The following is a 20,171-nucleotide window of genomic DNA, read 5'->3' as shown; positions in this document are numbered from 1 at the left end:
CTCCCCAGTTGTATCCCCCGACCCAGAGTCTGAAGCTCCAGGACACTGCCCTTGAGGCGGTAGAGATGGCATCCCTCGCTGAGTCCGAGAAAAAACCTACCCTGGAGGGTAAACAGATAAAAGAAGAAAGAAGAAGTAAAGTTGTACCCCTTTTGTTCTTAGCCATCGAAATGTGCACCTGTTCCAGTGACTCGCGAAGTCTTCGAGACTTTACCTTCATCTCCAACATGGAGCTCAAAACGTGGCTCTATGAAATCATATCTTCATGACCCAGTGATTTATACCGCCGAGGCTTCTACATGATGATGGAACACTGGTAGGCACACTGGCTCTGAAAACGAACGGACATATTGTGCATGTGGTAAGATTCCAAGTATCATCCTTTCGTCCACAGGCTATCCACAGTTTACGAATATCCTCGCGTTTCGAGAAAAGAATGCTTTACTTTGCACCGATACAAGTAGATAGGATAGGAATTGGCTAGGATCGGGAAGTAAGCGACCGTGGCTTTAATTAAGATGTAACACCAACAATTGCCTGATGTGAAAATGGGAAACCACAGAAAACTACCTTCATTGCTGCTTCAGCGTTCGAACCCACTATCTCCCAAATACAAGCTGTCAGGTGTGTGACGCAACCCATGCAGCCACTCGCTCGACCGTTTAGAGAATGTATAAAATGAAGTATTTCTTTGCCGGCCAACATTTGTGCAGTTGAGTGAACATTGGCGTTCTCTTACTAATATATGCCTTGAGAAAACACTATTCGATATAGCCTATTTAGTTTTAAAGCTATTTATCTGTTACCCAGACTTGCAGCCCTCCCATTCTGATGGTGAGCAGCTGCCACTGATTTATTTTATTTTTATTTGCAAGTATCACATATTATAAACAACACAAAACTTCTTGACAAACGACACGCGTTAAATGACAGTTTAAAGATTTTAACATTATTATCTACAATTACTTCTGTAGCAACTAAAATTCAAGAATTGGATCATTATTTGCTAATAAAATAATATAAAATGTTCATAACTCGGTGGGGGGGGGGGGAATTCCGAGACGACAGTGCAATAAGTACTTTGGACTTCATCCCTATTTCGTTCTTTCTTAATCCGTTTACCCTCCAGGGTTGGTTTTTCCGTCGGACTCGGCGAGAGATTCCACCTCTACCGCCTCGAGGGCTGTGTCCTGGAACGTGAGACTTTGTGTCGGGGAATACAGCTGGGAAGGAGGACCAGTACCTCACCCAGACAGCCTCGCCTGTTATGCTGAACAGGGGTCTTGTACGGGGGTGGGAAGATCGGAAGGGATAGACAAGGAGGAGGGAAGGAAGCGGCCGTGGCCATAAGTTAGGTACCATCCCGGCATTTGCCTGGAGGAGAAGTAGGAAACCACGGAAAACCATTGCGAGGATGGCTAACGTGGAAATCGAACCCCACTCCATCTACTCAGTTGAAATCCCAAGACTGAGTGGACCCCGTTCCAGCCCTCGTATCACTTTTCAAATTTCGTGGCAGAGCCGGGAATCGAACCTGAGCCTCTAGGGGTGGCAGCTAATCACGCCAACCACTACAGTACACCACAGAGGTGGATTCATTCCTTTTTATATTGGAAAATAAGACCCATCGCCAAAAATCCTTTGAACCTCATGCTAAGAAAGCACTCCTCGACCCATATATCGAAATGATCGCCATCGGTCATAAACAATATTCATAATCTTCTTGTTAGTATAAGATGGCTTTTTACATAAAACTATGACAACATAAAGTGCTCTTGAAGTGTTCATCAATGCGTGAGCAGGAGCTCATGCCGTAGAAGACGAGACATGCAGACAAGTCTGCATGCTATCAGTGGAAAAGGGTAGACTGGTCAGTGTGTTAGGGTAGGAGTCAATGAAACAATAAAGCGGGGATAAAGTTGCCTGCTCGTTAACCCAGACTTGTGGCATGATATGATTAATGGGGCTATGAAGGACAGGTCGTAACAAAGATGTGTGTCAAAGTAGCTCTTTGTCGTGTGAGAGGGGCAGAGAGCAACTTTAGGCTTCAGGATAGAACTAGGTTCTTTCGTTACTCTCTCTGAACTGTTGGCTTCCCGATGTAACTAAAACTCCGGAGAGAGGCCACATTGTATAGGGCTATCACGTTCGTTATCCTTAGGTTTTATTATGATCCGTCGTTTAAAATTCTGGTTAGTTAACCTCTAATTATCCAAACCTCAGGTCAAGTCAGTTGACCCACGTTTACGTAACATCACGATATAGCTTTAAAAATAATAATAATAATAATAATAATAATAATAATAATAATAATAATAATAATAATAATAATAATAATAATAATAATAATAATAATAATACTCGCTCTTGGAAAAGTAATGGAAAGGGACAAACAAGTGTGAAATCGAGGAATATGCAAAAGGACAAGAACATGAATAGGAAGAGTCGATAAACGGAATGACAGGTCAGCATAGCTGGAGGGAACAATGAATGATCGAATTAGATTTTGTCTTCTTCTCTATTGCTCTCTCTTCCGACTCTGATCAGTCTTCGTGTTTATACTGGTATGGGTGCCTATTCATTTTCCTGTCTTTCTATACATTACTCACTCGCGGAAAAGATAACGAACACGATTCGGTAAAGGTTTGCCTTCTATGGTCACATGACGAGAATAAGCCAACGAGATTGACCAACCAATTGTTCAGTGATGTGTAGATTGTAAGAAATGGAGATAAAACATAAAGACATCCGAAAGCGTGACTTACTGAAGAAGAAACTTAAAACACGTCTGCTGGGTTTCTTAGCATAGCCGAATGTAAGAACACAAGACGTGGACTGAAGAAAGAAAGAAAGAAAGAAAGAAGAACGCCGATAACAAATGCGGGAGTACTGGGTAAAGTGTAAGACCCAGGCAAGAAAACAACTGTTGAAATAGCATGGTCCATAGTTGCCGTAAGCGAAAGGAAAATACTACTACAACAACTAAGTTACTACTAAACAGTTAGATTTTTAGAAAGTGGATGATGGTATAGTAGATTAAATCTAATCAAAGTGGTAGGAAAGCCAATGCGGTGAGCTCGCAATTTGCAATCAGTTATCAGATGACAGTATCTTCACAGCGCACTGTTTTCAGACCAGCGTTGTTGTACGTTTGTGAACGATGGGTTGGCTGCTATTAACAGACGTGAAAATAGTGAAACTAATTATCTGAATTAGTGCTCGGCTCCTTGGCTGCTGGCGGCAGTAAGGGCACCATTGGTCAACTCCCTTCAACTTTGCTTTGCAAGATGGTCTTTTCCTAATTCTGCCCGTCTCTTCTGAAAATGTGGCCAAGGAACCGGAGGTAACACTCACTAACGCGGGAAGATTGATGTTTCTTGATGCTTAGGTCGTAATTTGTTCTGTCCGTCCAAGGTATACGTAGCTTTCTCCGCCAACACCATATCTCAAAGGCATCGATTCTATATTTGTCATTAGCTTTCACGGTCCCGCCGAACAAAAAGATGGAGAGCAGTAGTGATTCAACGAAGTGCGTCTTCATAACTTTTGATATTGCCCGGTTCTGCCAAATTTTAGTGACATGAAAGTAGCTGGAAATTGCTAGTGAAACAGATAGGAAAATTGCCAGGAAGGTAATCGGAATGAAGAGATAAAGAGATGAAGCTGTACGCATTAACCGGCTTCAGTGTTGGATCATGTGAGGTGAATGGAGGAGGATACGCTACCTAGGAGAATAACGGACTTGGCCATAGAGGGTAAGATAAGCAGAAGACGACCGAAGCGTCGATGGCCAAACGTTTTGTTTATTTAATTATAAAAGGCGTAAAACTAAACGAGACCACTGAACTAATTGCAAATAGAGGGTTGTAGAGGTGGTTAGTTAATTCACAGAGACTTAGAGACTGGGCCATGAAAGACGTGACAATCTATAATTAATAGACTATGTACTGTAGATATGCGATAAAAGGAAGGTGGGCGTTCCTTGAGATATGATCTTTGCTGCCGAATGAACCATCACGTCGATCAAATTCACTTCTGCTGTGTCGAAACCTCCATAGTGACAGAGAAATATCGATTCAAATTACTTTGTACATTAGTAATAGGAAGAGGAGGTGCGCCTGTCACTTTCATGACTTATAACAAATTTGTACTCGGTGAACCTTCACGTCGTTTATCCTCATCAATTTAATGCCTCGCCTCATCTCCACTATAATGGAACGTAACAAGGATACACACCTATCTAATTTTGAAGAATGATTTGGTGCTATTTACACTGGTGGACGATGAAAATAGCACACGAAAAATGATGCACCTGATGGTACGCCTACTTTATTAATGTAGTGATACAGATGAGTAATAAAATCGATCACAAAAACAAAGCAGCAGGACAAATATGTATATGGATATGTGGTGCGCAGTCTGGTCATCTTCAACTGCGTGTTGCACCGCGTCGTACTGTGACACACGCCGAAATACGTTGCACATTTCGTATACTGTGGCACGGTGGCAGCTAACTTTTCAACTAGTCCCACGAATGTTTGAGTGGGGTCATGACAGGAGAGTGGGCAGGCCATGTTAGTGTACGAAAATGACGGAGACAGTCCTGAATGACCCGCGCCGTATGCTGTCGAGCATTGTCCTGCTAGAATATTGCACCGGAAATTCCGGTCAGAAGTGGGAACAGATGGGGCCGTAGAATATTATCATACCGCTGGGTCGTCAGTGTTCCTCGTAACACTGGGAGAGTGGTTCGGCTATCGTAGGCTGTAGCTCCCCAGACCATGCCGTGGGGAAAGTGTGCCGCTCGATATCGAGATTGGGATTGCGGCGTTCACCGCGCACCCGACCCAGACACGAAGATCGTCAGTCCGCATAATGAAACGGCACTCGTCACTAGATACCACACATCACAAGTGTGGCAGTACACGTTGCTTTGGCTTGGCACCACTGCATAGAGGGTCGCTACTGTTCTGCAGTTAACGGCAGCTCACGTAAAGGGCACTAATATTGCAGATTCGCTTCCGCAAGGCATCTGGAAATGATTCGTTGGCATCCGGGAACCCTTGCACTGACCAGTATCGTGGACTGGATTGCCCTGGGATCCCTCCTCACCTGCACATGATCCGTCGATCCTCTCGACTAGCGGTCGTCTTCGTCCGTCCTCAGCCCATGTGGGTGCCGTCGCGCACCTACTGCTCCCTACGTCATCGGACAGTATGGTCGGAACGATCCATAGGATGAACTATACGGCATTTCGACCACCCTGCCATTTTCAGCCCGATTGTTTCTCCCATAGTTTGTCACATGTACACAGTAAAGCGATGCCTTTGGCGTCCTTCGTGCATTCATCTCCGTACGCCTTCTTGGTATCATCTGGCATTTCTCGCGTTAATGCGGCTTCGACTTCACGCCAGTTTATAAGACTGGTGACCGGTGCTTGCATTGCCACTGACGGGTGTGCGCTCAAGTATAAATGCACCGAAGTGGGATCGTGTGCATATCAGCTCGTACTGTCGCGGTTTCGCGGTTGTCGCCCGGTTTCTTCGCGGTGTGCCATTTTCATTGACTGGCAGTGTATTTGCACTCAATATGTCCTAAGAAAGAAAGCTGAAAGTGAAAGTATTGTTTCCGCATGTTAGCTGTTGTTATTTAGGTCGTCAGCTCATAGAATATTTTGCTGCAGCACTTCATGCCACCCTATTCTGCGCTAACCTCTCATCTTTATGCAACTGTTGCATTCTACTTCTACTCAAAATGTGTCCGATCAGTTTCTGTATTCCGCTGGTGATCCAGTATGGAGCTAACCAGTCTACTGCACTGTTTGTTTAGCGCATGGTATTAAGAAAGCATAAAAACCACGATATACATTTATTTACAAATATGTAGTACGATTATGATACAAGTGCAACACAAATATGTTGAGTATAAATTGTACAGTGCTCAGTCGTCATAAGTTGGAAGTTATGTACAGTGCTTTTGGATTTAATATTTTATTGAATGCATTTCAGGTACTTCAGTTTTCAGCAATGATGAAAGTATCGTTGCGCCACTTGGGGGGCGTGATTAGTATTAACTATGACTTCCATCCAGGCCACCAAGGTTCGAATCCCGTTGAATCCTTAGTTGGAACTTTCTCCAAGAAAATGACGTGATCAGGAAGAGTGCTCAGCTTTCAGATCTGGACAAAAATAAGCCAGGATGACTTCTGGCCCAAGAAATTCCTTCTTTGTGTTTCTGATAGATATAAAATGTAATGATGAGAAACGATTACATTGTTGAGCGTAGATGGGAGCATGTTAGGCACATTTCACACTGGACTCCGGGAACCGAGTCTCTGTGTGATCGATCGTCTGTTAAGTGTGCAAGGAGAGGCACACAGAGACCATTTCAGAGGCGATTTCAGACATAATTGTTGTACTCTTAAACGGGGAGGGGAGTTTGAGAGGACATTACATTGTCTCTCAATACCATGATGAAATCTCGAGGAATTTGGCCCGAGTTTACTGCAAGGTTCACCTTGTAATTCGGTATCGTCCAACAGGAACCTTTAGTTCAGGCGCGTTCAAACGCAAGGACTCGGGCCAGAAATAATTTTTTACAAAATACTTTTCTGAAATTCAGGTTTTAAAAAACATAATTTCTTATAATCAAAACAATACAACCACAATATTTACTCGTAATATAAACAATGGGTGGTCAGATTTTGTCGTAACTTTCAAAAAGGTGAGTGAAAAAGAAGTCACAAGTTTTATGCATACTGGCAATAAATAAATAAATAAATAAATAAATAAATAAATAAATAAATAAATAATTCTAAGTGTAATCAATGGAATAAAATATCTAAGATATTTTTAAAAAGTTTTTATTATTTAACCATTACAAATTTACATTTTCTTGTATGTTTATTATTGATGTGCACATTTATAAAACGTCCGCCTCTGTGGTGTAGTGGTTAGTGTGATTAACTGCCACCCCCGGAGGCCCGGGTTCGATTCCCGGCTCTGCCACGAAATTTGAAAAGTGATACGAGGGCTGTAACGGGGCCCACTCAGCCTCGGGAGGTCAAATGAGTAGAGGTGAGTTCGATTCCCACCTCAGCCATGCTGGAAGTGGTTTTCCGTGGTTTCCCACTTCTCCAGGCAAATGCCGGGATGGTACCTAATTTAAGGCCACGGCCGCTTCCTTCCCCTTTCCTGGTCTATCCCTTCCAATCTTCCCATCACCCCACAAGGCCCGCGTTCAACATAGCAGGTGAGGCCGCCTGCGCGAGGTACTGGTCATTCTCCGCAGTTCTATCCCCGACCCAATGTCTCACGCTCCAGGACACTGCCCTTGAGGCGGTAGAGGTGGAGTCCCTCGCTGAGTCCGAGGGAAAAACTAACCGTGGAGGGTAAACAGATTAAGAAAGAAAGAAAGAAAGAGAAAGAAAGAAAGAAAGAAAGAAAGAAAGAAAGAAAGAAAGATATTTTTAAAACACTTAATTTTAACTGAACTCAAGTTATAGGAGTTCATACTTCAGTGTGTGGACTATGTTTCAATGACTTTTTATTGAGCAATCCCCGTAAAAACACTGTGCAAAAAATCCTTGGGCGTTCCGGCCGAAATTAAGTACTGAATTTTCCTCCATTTTCCCTCCACTCATCGGAGTGCATCTGACATTCCGCATAATTCATTTACTCGGTACCATGTTCTACCAGTAGCCAGTTGGAACACATTTGTCCCTATCGTGATATGACGCTTGTGGAACACTGATAATCGTTTGTAATATACTGTACATACACAAGTTTGAAAACAATGGCGTCTGAATCTTGAGACCCAGAATGTGAAAATCATCGATACATAAACTACTTTCCGAAGCTAGTAAGATGCTTCCCCTGTATGAAATTTACATGACATATTTTGTGTTATCGGGGTTTTTTGTTTTTGTTGTTGTTTTTTTGCACAGGAAAATGAAAATGAAGCTTCATGCAAGGTCAGCTAAGACAAAGCGTTAAAAATGGCAACACATGCGAGTCCGTTTAAAGATGGAGAGTTTATAAAATAGTGTTCATAACGGCGTCAAGAATTTTTATGTCGTTCGGAAATACCTAACTCGAAGCTGTTTACCTTTCGATACACATCCCAGCACATCGAGCAGTTTGTGAAAAATGTTGAGGAGCAATTAACGAAGCGTGTGAAACATTTGTTTTCTCCTCTGTGGCCCTGGATGAGAGCACATAAATGTCAGTGACACTGCCCAGTTGGTAGAATTTTTCGTAGTGTCGATTCGCAATTGAAAATAATTGAAGAGCTGCTCGATTTGGTTCCTCTGCATGACACCACAACATGTGAAAACATATTTAGTTTATTTTCCGGGTTGAACCGTGTTGTTGTTTTCTGTACACCTCTAAGATAGGTGAAGACATATTTGTGCTTATACGAATTGATCGAAAACAAGTGGATTCAATGGGTACAACTGTCATCCGTCGTAACAGATGGTTCTGCTGCCATGACAGGACCTATAATTGGAATATGACTGGACCTGTTTACTTGGAATCATGTAAAGCTGGTCCCTAAAAAGCAAATATCGCGACCCCAGTATCGCGGCTCATCACTGCTGTCAACTTGAATAGTTACATATTAAAAACCCCAAACATTGCCAAGAAAAACTTAACCTCGATGTAAGCAGCAATAATGGAGATTCTCTTACCTGAATACATTGTTCAGAAAACTTGGGATGTAGAGTGTCATTTATACATCCATATGAAATAAATCACAATATTTATAATCAAGTCAGTTTCCTAGCTCACTGGGAATTAAGAAAAAAATACACACACGCTCACTTCCCTACTCAATCCAATTTTATACATTGCCTGCCTATATTGTGATATACGCTTTATTATAACCGTATACTTAAAATGAGGGAAATGTCTTAATTGTAGGGCCTATGATGTATTATGATTTTTGTAAGTGTGAGAACTTAGACCACTTAGCATGTATCTGTCATTCTTTCCTTCCTTATGCTTGAATGTTGTTTCTTTCTTTCTTCAATAAACAGTAAGGGATGGAGATTTTTAAACATACTTTCAGCTTAAAGGATGTTTGTATCTTCAAGCTTACCACATTAGGATAACCCAGGAAAGTACACAGGCAATTATGAGTCAAAATACGTCAACAGAAATTGGGTTAGTTCTCAAGTTCACTTAGAAATTAAGAATTTGGAATTCATTATCACTGTAGTGAACCCATGGTGTAATAATATACACGAGCAAAGGTAGACTATTTCATACACATATGCCATTAATCAATAATAGAGAAAGACATGCCTGTTAGGTTAGGTTAGGTTGATCACGGAAGTTGAAATGTCCTTCAGTTTCACCTGATTCTCATGTCCGAACATTATCATAGAAACAAGATTAAAATAAATTCTTAACCCCATTCATTTAACAAATCTTCTCACTAAATCATTCGTGTTTTCAGGTGGATAGCGTAAATTATGTCATGCTTGTAGCCCCACACATATTTTCAACTGTCCCGATACTCTATCAGTATAGCCACCAACTGTCGTTACTTTACCTCCGCTACAAACAGCACGCAACGGAAACGTTCATTAATGCTATACTGTCAGTGAAGTCGTAATATCAACAAATAACAGTTACTCTCGTGCACATTGCTTTAACCCCATTCTTTAGTGAGTCGCAGAAAGACTTGCGTTTAACATGAACCTGCAGCATTCACCTTTAGTAAGAGCAGACCGTCCCGTTGCACAGGTAAATCAGAGAGGTTGCCGATACATCGGGAGTTCAGACAAATTCGACTTCTCCGAAGCAACCTGTTTCTTCAGTCCACCCAACTTACCGAGTTGTAGTCCGACTCGTTGGCTGAACAGTCAGCGTACTGGCCTTCGGTTCAGAGGGTCCCGGGTTCGATTCCCGGCCGGGTCGGGGATTTTAACCTTAATTGGTTAATTCCTATGGCACGGGGGCTGGGTGTATGTGTTGTCATCATCATTTCATCCTCATCATGACGCGCATGTCGCCTACGGGAGTCAAATAGAAAGACCTGCACCTGGCGAGCCGAACCCGTCCTGGGATATCCCGGCACTAAAAGCCATACGACATTTCACATTTCATTTACCGAGTTGTATATATCTGAAGCACGCTGTATGTATGTATGTTAGCTCAAATACTCGTTGATTCTTTAACAGTTACACAGTCAATTTTCATAGAAAGTCTGGACGTCACTGAAGAGACGTACTTGGGAAATGAGAAGTGTTGTAATTTCCCGTTGCTTTCTTGACTGCAGCAGACCATACTGTTGCATATCAGTTTGCTAAATCCAATGAAACTTACATTCAGACTCAAAAACTGAGAGGATTCTTGTACGGAAGAATCAGTGTTAAACTTCGCATACCCCGTCTCGTGCTGTAGAATTGCGAAATGAAATATATCTTTTATTACTGTTTAATACAGGCTGCAGTACATTGTTCGTTGTTGTTGTATTTATGTTAAGTCCCCAATTAATACCAGTGAGATTGATCTTGTTTAGCAACGACGGTGATAATTATTGGTTAAAGTGAAAATGCTAGATCCTAACAATACTACAGGATAATACAGGATAATCAAAAGGAAATTGCAAGAGACCGACCCTTCGAAGAATTAAGATGAGGCCAAAAGAAAGGGACAAGTCAAGAAACATGTGAAAATTAAGGACTCTCCAGATTTCGCAAATCTAGAAACCTCGTCAGCAGTCGACCAAAGGAACTGGAAAGATGCAGGCGATGTGGCACGAATAAGTGGAAGCAGTGCTGATCTCAACCGGAGAATTTGTAGTGTGAACTGAGGTTTAGGTGGCAGTCCCTCAGTTTCCACCCTCTATAGTCTCAATGGAAGAGTGCGAGCGGTATTTTTATATGTAGCGCCGGTGGAAAATGGCATTACGTCAGGGAATTAAAAACAGAATTCCACGCACGTCTCCTCACGTTAAACATGATGCAGCAGCCATAAAACACAGGTCACATAAAATTTTGATGTGATGGTTCAGGTCGAGGGAAAGAAATACAGGAAACTGTAAGGGGGTCCAGTAAGTCAGTAATGCATAAGTGAATGTTTAAACTTGAACAATACAACAGAGGAAACAAATGCAATTATTTGCTGTCTGTAGCTGTTTATTGCCACAATTTTATCGTTTTCGTATTATCACTCAGTTTATCGCACTTACGTGCACTTGTTTTTAGATGCATGCATTCGAATAGCACATTGAAACATTTTCACTGATACATTTCACCACAGACAGCAAAATCAACAGTTCCTGACAACCCTCTACCGGATTGGTGGTTGTTGGAGCCATGAGCTAAATGCCTTGGTCCCTTTGATCTTTCTCAAAATAGCCAGTTTGATCTTCTAGCCATGTGCCCGAAGAATTGGAGAATCCTATGGTAGCAGATAGATAGCTACCTTTTTTTTTTTAGTCCACATGTAATTTAAAAGTGCATGAATGCGATAGATATCCTGGCAGGCTAAGCTTCCTTTCTCCCAGGGCCGAATTCCGGCACTCTGGCTGCTCTTAAAATATATAGCAATTGAAGGAGCAGTGAACAACATAGCTCGGGACTGAGTAGATCAGACGGTACACCGCTAGCATTCTGATCCCAGGTTAGCGGGTGCTTTTCGGGCCAAGTCCTGGGGTATTTGAAGGTACTCAAATACGACAGCCGTATGCCTTTAGAACAACTCCAGCAAGATAAAAAATATTCGATATCTCGGCGTCTCTAAAGACCGTAAAGGTAGCGAGTTGGACGTAAGACTAATAATATTATTAAAACATTATTATTATTATTATTATTATTATTATTATTATTATTATTATTATTATTATTATTATGTCCGACTCGTTGGCTGAACGCTCAGCGTACTGGCCTTCGGTTCAGAGGGTCCCGGGTTCGATTCCCGGCCGGGTCGGGGATTTTAACCTTAATTGGTTAATTCCAATGCCGCGGGGGCTGGGTGTATATGTTGTCTTCATCATCATTTCATCCTCGTCACGACGCGCAGGTCGCCTACGGGGGTCAAATAGAAAGACCTGCACCTGGCGAACCGAACCCGTCCTGGGATATCCCGGCACTAAAAGCCATACGACATTTCATTTCATCATTATTATTATTATTATTATTATTATTATTATTATTATTATTATTATTATTATTATTATTATTATTATTATTATTATTATTATTAGCATTTGAACCCCTTCTTCGGACGGGAATTTGCATTGGATTACATGGATATTTTCTTAAATTTATGCGAACTTACATGCCTCTATTCACACATTTAATACGGCATGTTGAACTAACTTTTTCTCCGAAAGCACGTGTCAGTAACGAGAAATACTATAAAGATGAACAAAGTCGAGACAGAATGGGGACGAGTACACAGTTTAGTATACGGTAACTTACAGTTCCTGGTCCGAAGTTCTGCGAAATTTTCCCTGCTTCTCGGTTACATATTTTTGGTTCTCTGACCACTGGAGTACAGCTGTTGCTGATGACTCGTGAAACCCATCGTTGGTGTTAACCTTACGTATTGAAAATCCACAGCCTGTTTCCATTCATTCGACCGGGACAGGAATGGAATAAATGAAACCCCCATCTAGCGGCGAGGATAGGAATTGTGCCGGCTACCGAAGCCTGTCACACTCCTCTGGGGCAATGATTAATGAATGACAGATGAAATGAAAAATTATATTGGAGTGTGTTGCTGAAATGAAAGATGACAGAGAAAACCGGAGTACCCGGATAAAAACCTGTCCCGCCTCCGCTTTGTCCAGCACTAATCTCACATGGAGCGACCGGGATTTGAACCACGGAACCCAGTGGTGAGAGGCCGGTGCGTTTCCGCCTGAGCCACGGAGGGTCTTTAACCTTCCTTATTATCTGTTCTAACTAAAGAGTAAAATGGCCCTTTAGTTATTCCCGTTAATCCACCCTGAAGTGACATGACCAAGTGTTCCAAGGGAATTGGACCAAAATTCCAATTTTTCGTAAGAAGACGCAAACACTTGATGGTGACACATAATTCCTCTCTCAGAATTACATTTTCATACAGTTTTAAAGAGAATACCGCTCGTTTGCGATTTCAAGCAAGTTTTGAGAATCATATCCCTTGTTGTTAAGATGAAAATTTGAGTCCTGAAGGAGTCAAAAGGAAGAAAAAATACAAACAACTGGACGAGTAGATAAATCAACAAAACTTAGTATAATGAATTATGCTTCCTTCCTTTGTTCTTTATATGGATTAGGTCTCGTGAAAACTATTATGACAAACCTGCTAGCGTAGAAATAAGTTAACTTTTATTTGATATGAATATGGAATGGTATGGCGTATGTCTTTTAGTGCCGGGAGTGTCCGAAGACAAGTTCGGCTCGACAGATACAGGTCTTTCAATTCGTCGCCCGTTGGCGACCTGCACGTCGTAATGAGAATGAAATTATGATGAAGACGACACATACACCTAGCCCCCGTGCCAGCGAAATTAACCAATTGTGGTTAAAATTCCCGACCCCGCCGGGAATCGAACGCGGGACCCCTGTCACCGAAGGCCAGCACACTAACCATTTACCTATGGAGCTGGACTGATATGAATAGATGCAAAAATAATAAAAATATGAGAAGCCAGTTAAACAGCTGTTGATGGGACTAGGCTGGAAATTAAGGCTGAGCATGATTATCCGTGCAGGTCCATGACGTCCGTGTGTTTTAATCTCTCTGTCGTGAAGAGTGGTGGGAAACTTTTCGGTGTGTCTACCTCATAATAATTGAGGTGCCTAATCATAAAGGGACATGCAATCCTGGCTGGTGCTAACTATGGCCGCACCATTTTTCAAATTCGGCTTCTTTACCTGTGCAGAACGTAACCTGTTGAGGTTCAGATCTCCCAAGATAACGCTAGCGATCGCCAACTCAAGACTCCACTTTACTTCATTTTATCGAGCGACCTCATTAGTTAGTGGGGCAACTTGTGCACGTACTGAATTAAAACTCAACCAATAACCAACATCACGCACCTGCTATCTTGCAGGGATTTTCCACTCCTACCCGCATTTGGGATTGCAGGTTTGGAGATCTTTGGGTGATAAATATTATACGAGGCATGTTATGAAAAGTTGAACTTCGAAAGTACCTCTTAAGGGAGCTTAACTGCAGCGAAGTTAATTCTGTCTCCTTTTCTCCCCCTCCTCTATTGAAACCACGATCCCAGCCCCATTTCCATTTATGAAGACAGTTCTCTTAGGCAGTTTGGGAGATCGCGAGCAGTCCTCGTCGGTAATTTGAGTTTGATCTCTTCAGGCGACTGAAATCGTCGTCCTTTTAGGATGAATTTCAGTGTGGGGAGGGCGGATGGGGAAGCATAGTTGTTTCCCTGTTTGTCAGAATTTCACGAATCAACTGCGATGCGTAAGCCGGCACATTGTCATGGCGGAGGCTCTGGAAGATGTTTCTCCGCAAGTCTGGTCCTTTCCTCTTTATCTCTCGAACGTATCAAAACTTTGCGATAATACTAATAGTTCACCGTATGACCCTCAGGTAGGAATTCATAGCGCACAACATCCTTGAGGTAACAAAAAAAAAAAAAAAACTGAAAATAATTTCGCGTTCAACCTGACATGCCGTGCTTTCTTCGTTCTCGGCGAAATTCTTTTCCACGCCACTGTTATGTCTCTGTACGCACCTTTCCACGTTCGAAGCAGAAGCGAATGTTGACCGCTGCTCATAATATTCAAACATTTCGACAATTGCAACACATATTCAGCACATAGCTACTAAACCATAACTGTTTCGGAAATGCGCGGCATATATCTACTTTGCTTAGGAAGGATGCCACTAAATAGCCCAACTTACCAGAAACCGCTAACACATCCGCATTTGTACGATATGTTCAAAGTTCAATTATTTTATGAGCAGACCTCATATGTCGCAGACACGTCCAACTGAGGCGTTAGAGATGCATTTCGCTTACCTACAAGAAAGTGTAAGGTGTAGTAGCCGAGAGACGTAGGTGGCGGTGGTGATTATTTTTTTAAGAGGAAGTAGAACTAAACAACCACTCCGTATATAACACTAATCGGAGAAAAAATGGAAGGGATTCGACACTTCAAAAATGGAGGTATCGGCCAAAAAACGACAAGGGCTACGAAGGGCGTGAAAATGAAAGAATCCTTAGGCCAATATACCTAATACCGTCGGGGTATAAAAAAAAACAAGAGTTGACCAAGGGAGGTCGGATAGGAAAGTGAGGAGCCTGGCACAAGTAAGTGAAAGCAATGCCAGGACTCACCTTAGGGCCCCATGGTCGCCAATCCGTGCTTCCAAGTTTAGAGCTCCTGGTGCCCGAGAGACTTCGTCACTGGCTTCTCACGACGGTGGCCGCTATTCGAATCCCGGCTAATGCATACGTGGGATTTTCGAAATTAAAACTCACGTCACTGAGGTTCAGATTCCACGAAAGATCTGGAGATCCCTTGGCTATGATCACTGCAGTCACTACAAGCATGCTTGCTTTTTCTTAGAGAATGTGGCTTCAAGAAATTTAGAAACTTTTAGAAATGCATTTTCTTAGAAATGCGCTTTTCTTTATTTTTTCTTTACGTCGCACCGACTCAGATAGGTCTTATGGCGACGATTGGATAGGAAAGGCCTAGGAATGGGAAGGAAGCGGCCGTAGCCTTAATTAAGGTATAGCCCCAGCATTTGCCTGGTGTGAGAATGGGAAACCACGGAAAACCATCTTCAGGGCTGCTGACAGTGGGGTTCGAACCCACTATCTCCCGAATACTGGATACTGGTCGCACTTAAGCGATTGCAGCTATCGAGCTCGGTCTCAGAAATGAATACTGCTGTGCGAGTTGACTACGTGGTACACGTCATGTAGCTATCAGCTTGCTTTCGCTCGAACTCCTCTATTGGTATCCCTGAAGATGGCCTCCCATTTTCCCTCATTTTAACACCTGGCAGTTGTATCTTAGTAAGGTCACGTCTCCTACATTCCCAGTCCTATTCCTTTCATATTCTAGCGTCATCTAAGAACTGTTGTATTGAATGTTAAAAAGCTAAACAGGAACTGCCTATCCGAAGCGGTAAAGGCGCGTTCCGTCCACTCGGAAGGACGTAGGTTCGATTCCTCGTCAGGAAGCCGAAATATTTAGAAACGAGATTTCCATTTCTGAAGAAGCGCACAGTTCATTCAGCTTACAACGAAAATTAGTACCAGGTTAATTCCTGGGGCAAAGGCGGCCGAACATAGAGCTATCCATTTTCTCCTATTTAGCGCCTAGTTTACGGATAGTGGGAATATTTACTTTCCACTCCTCCAAGGACCTTCGTGAACTTGACCGAGATGGCTTTGCTAGCTAAAAGCTGTTTCATCTAAGAGAAACTAAATTTCTTCTTCGTCGTCATCCTCTAACGCTTTTCCCACACGTGTGGATTGCGGGTGTGAACTGCGTAGATCATGTGGATGTGGCCCTGTTTTACGTCCGGATGCCCTTCCCGACGCCAACTCTATATGGAGGTATGTAGACTAATCACTATTGCGTGTTTCTGTGGTGATTGGTATTGTGGTGTGTTAACTGAATATGAAGATGGGAATATTGGGAAAGACATAAATACCCAGTCCCCGAACCAAAATAATTTATCAGATGCTATTAAAATCACCGATCCGACCGGGAATTAAACCCGGGACCCTCTGACCCGAAGGTCAGTACGCTGACGACTCAGCGAAGGAGTCGGACGAAAGAAAATCAATCATTGAATTAATTAAATGAGTAAAATCAGTACCATGCTCAGTACAAGGATGATGGGAAAACATTCGGAGTGTAAAATGACGGAGAATTTTACAGTTTTACAGTTTCTTAGCTATGAGCTTCTCTCACACATCGCAACAATTCACTCAAATGCGTATTAACTACATCGAACTGTTTAGCGTTGTACTTGTTCACAACCACATTGACTCAAACTGATGCTTTCAATTATTTTGTATTTGTTCGTACATTGCATGCAAGCCATAGAGATGTTCAGTAGAAAGCTAAAAACACAGTACGACTGATTTATTTTTCGGAAGAAATGTCGTTAGAAAGAGTCCTTGAATGTTACGAGGGTGGGGAAATTGTAAACGAGTGGCATAGTCCCTAACTTCTTACCAAGGAGGCCATGGTTCGAATTCTCGGCAGTGCATGTGGAATGTTGGAAATTAAAAGTTACATTCCTATGATCCAGATTCGACGTAAAACTGGTTGTGCTGTTGATGTCAACGGACAGGTTACATTACATACCTACTTTTGGAACGATGATTTAAATGTTAGGCCCTTAAAACATCAATTATCATCATCATGATGAATGTTAAAAAGTTTTTAAAGCTTTGGTAAAGCCTAGGCTCTTACGCTACGGAAGTATAAAATGGAGTACCCATTTATTATTATTATTATTATTATTATTATTATTATTATTATTATTATTATTATTATTATTATTATTATTATTATTTATTGGTTGAAAAGCCTCAATTCCCGTCTGTAGCTCGGTGCCTGTCCAGCCATGATCAGCTTGTTGAGTCGTGAGGTATAGATAGTTTCTGGCCATCGATCGCCACGTTCGGGAGGGTCAGTCAAGAAGGTAGCACCCAGAGGCGCCACACTCTTGGGTGAGAAGTTGCATCACGTCATGTCGTAATTAAAAACAATATTATTAAAGTACTCTAATAACTTGCTTATGGACTGTCACTGTTTCATGTCACTTCTCAATGAAGCTATTTTGTCTATCTTGCATTGTCAAGGTTGATGGTTTGTTTGTTTGTTTGTTTATTTGTTTGTTTGTTTGTGTGTTTCTTTCTTTCTTTCTTTCTTTCTTTCTTTCTTTCTTTCTTTCAAGAGGCTTTCGACCAACAGTTGTATGTGTGTATGTGTGTAAGTAAAATACTGCTTATCCTTTCCCCCAGTTAGGGTTGACTGCTTTCACATATTTCGCCACATTTTTCAGCTATCTTCTGTTTCTCTTATGTATATGCATGCACACATTGTACACTGTTATGCCTTTCAACGTTCAGTCTGCAATTATATGTGAATAAACTACTGTATACGCCTCATCGATCCTCCATTTGCAACTAGCTCCGTGGCCTCATTTAGTCCTGCACTCCTTGACGTGCCGTCTATAACATCAGGCTGCATACATCAAAGCCATAGAACGTACACACATTCGGGAACTAAAGATCCCGTCAGAATGATTGATCGGAAATGTGAAACGCGCGAGAAAATATGATATTCAGTGAGCCTCAGTTAAATACGTGTTGTGACGACTAAAGTAAGTGGCAATTCTGAGGTTATTATTAATTTCGCATGCTGACCTGGTGCAGCCCTTTTAAGGCAGACCCTCCTGTGAGGATGGGTGGCATCTGGCGTGTATGGTAAACTGCGTGTTATTGTAGTGTTAGGTATGATGCGTGAGTTTCAGGGATGTTGCGAACAGTATTAACACGCAGCGCTGGAGCCTCGTTGAAGGTTGAAATCTCCTAGCCAGCTGCGAATCGAACCCGGGCCCCCCTGAGCCAAAGGCGACTACGCGGACCATTCGGCCAAGCAGTCAAACAATTCTGATATAGGCCGATTAATAACTCCGAAGCTAGAATACATAAGAAGGAAGTTAAGATGTTTAAAACCAAATCAAACCCCATGGCTCAACAGCCCGAAGGCCTGCAGATTACGAGGTGTCGTGCGGTCGGCACACGAATCCCCTCAGCCGTTATTCTTTGCTTTCTAGACCGAGGCCGCTACCTCATCGTCAGTTAGCTTCTCAAGTAATGACGTAGGCTGAGTGGACCTCGAACTGGCTCTCATATGCAGGTGAAAATCCCTTACCTCTCCGGGAATCGAACCCGGGGCCTCTGCGTAAGAGGCAGGCACGCTACACTTACACGGAAGAGGCATACTAGGGAACTGAGGTGTGAGATAGTTTCCTGTTGCTTTCTTCACCGAGCCAGAAGTTGCTATTACATACCAGTCTGCCAAGGCCACTAAAATGCAAGCACCAACCGACCTTGTGAGCGACCATTCATAACAGGGACTGGATGCATAAGGAGTGGTATTACTAGTATCGTTCATACCTCGGTCACTTTCATATTGTCAAAGCCAAGGATGAGACTGAGACAGGTAAAAGAAAGTAACCATTATTATTATTATTATTATTATTATTATTATTATTATTATTATTATTATTATTATTATTATTATTATTATTATTTCACGTCCCACTAACTACTTTTATAGCTTTCGGAGACGCCTAGGTGCCGGAATTTTGTCCCATAAGAGTTCTTTTACGTACCCGTGATTCTACCGACACGAGGCTGACGTATTTGAACACCTTCAATTACCACCGGTCTGAGCCAGGAACGAAGGCCAGCACCTCAAGTGTCTGATCCACTCAGCCGGCTGCATGTTTCTGTGGCGATTGGTAGTGCGTTGTGCTCTAATTTTTTACTAGTGGTTTAGCGTCGCACTAACAGATGGAAGGTTTTCGATGACGCAAGGATGGGGAAGGGTTAGCATTTTGAAGGAAGTGGCCTTGCTTAGCCCTAGCACGTACTGGGAAACCACAGAAAATCATTTTCAAGGCTGCCGACGTGGGATTCGAACCCATCATCTCCGAATAGTCCGACTCGTTGGCTGAATGGTCAGCGTACTAGCCTTCAGTTCAGAGGGTCCCGGGTTCGATTCCCGGCCGGGTTGGGGATTTTAACCTTCATTGGTTAATTCCAATGGCTCGGGGGCTGGGTATTTGTGCTGTCCCCAACATCCCTGCAACTCACACACCACACATAACACTATCCTCCACCACAATAACACGCAGTTACCTACACATGACAGATGCCGCCCACCCTCTTCGGAGGGTCTGCCTTACAAGGGCTGCACTCGGTTAGAAATAGCCATACGAAATTATTATTATTATTATTATTATTATTATTATTATTATTATTATTATTATTATTATTATTATTATTATTATTATTATTATCTCCCAATACAAACTCTCATCTTCGTGACTCGAACCGCGCAACCGTATACACCCAGCCCCGAGCCAGAGAAATTAACTAGGTGTGGTTAAAATCCCCGATTGGGCTGGAAGTCGAGCCCAGGACCGTCTGGATCG

General features: G+C 42.4%; 1 protein-coding gene across 1 annotated transcript in view; it reads left to right on the top strand.

Annotated features, from left to right (window-relative positions):
* Positions 1-20,171, top strand: part of LOC136856750 (putative fatty acyl-CoA reductase CG5065) — a 616,710-nt gene that overhangs the window by 516,748 nt on the left and 79,791 nt on the right. The window lies entirely within an intron of this gene.

Source organism: Anabrus simplex, chromosome 1 (assembly GCF_040414725.1).
Source record: "Anabrus simplex isolate iqAnaSimp1 chromosome 1, ASM4041472v1, whole genome shotgun sequence".
Lineage (NCBI taxonomy): Eukaryota > Metazoa > Arthropoda > Insecta > Orthoptera > Tettigoniidae > Anabrus > Anabrus simplex.
This window is presented reverse-complemented; position numbering and strand designations above follow the sequence as displayed.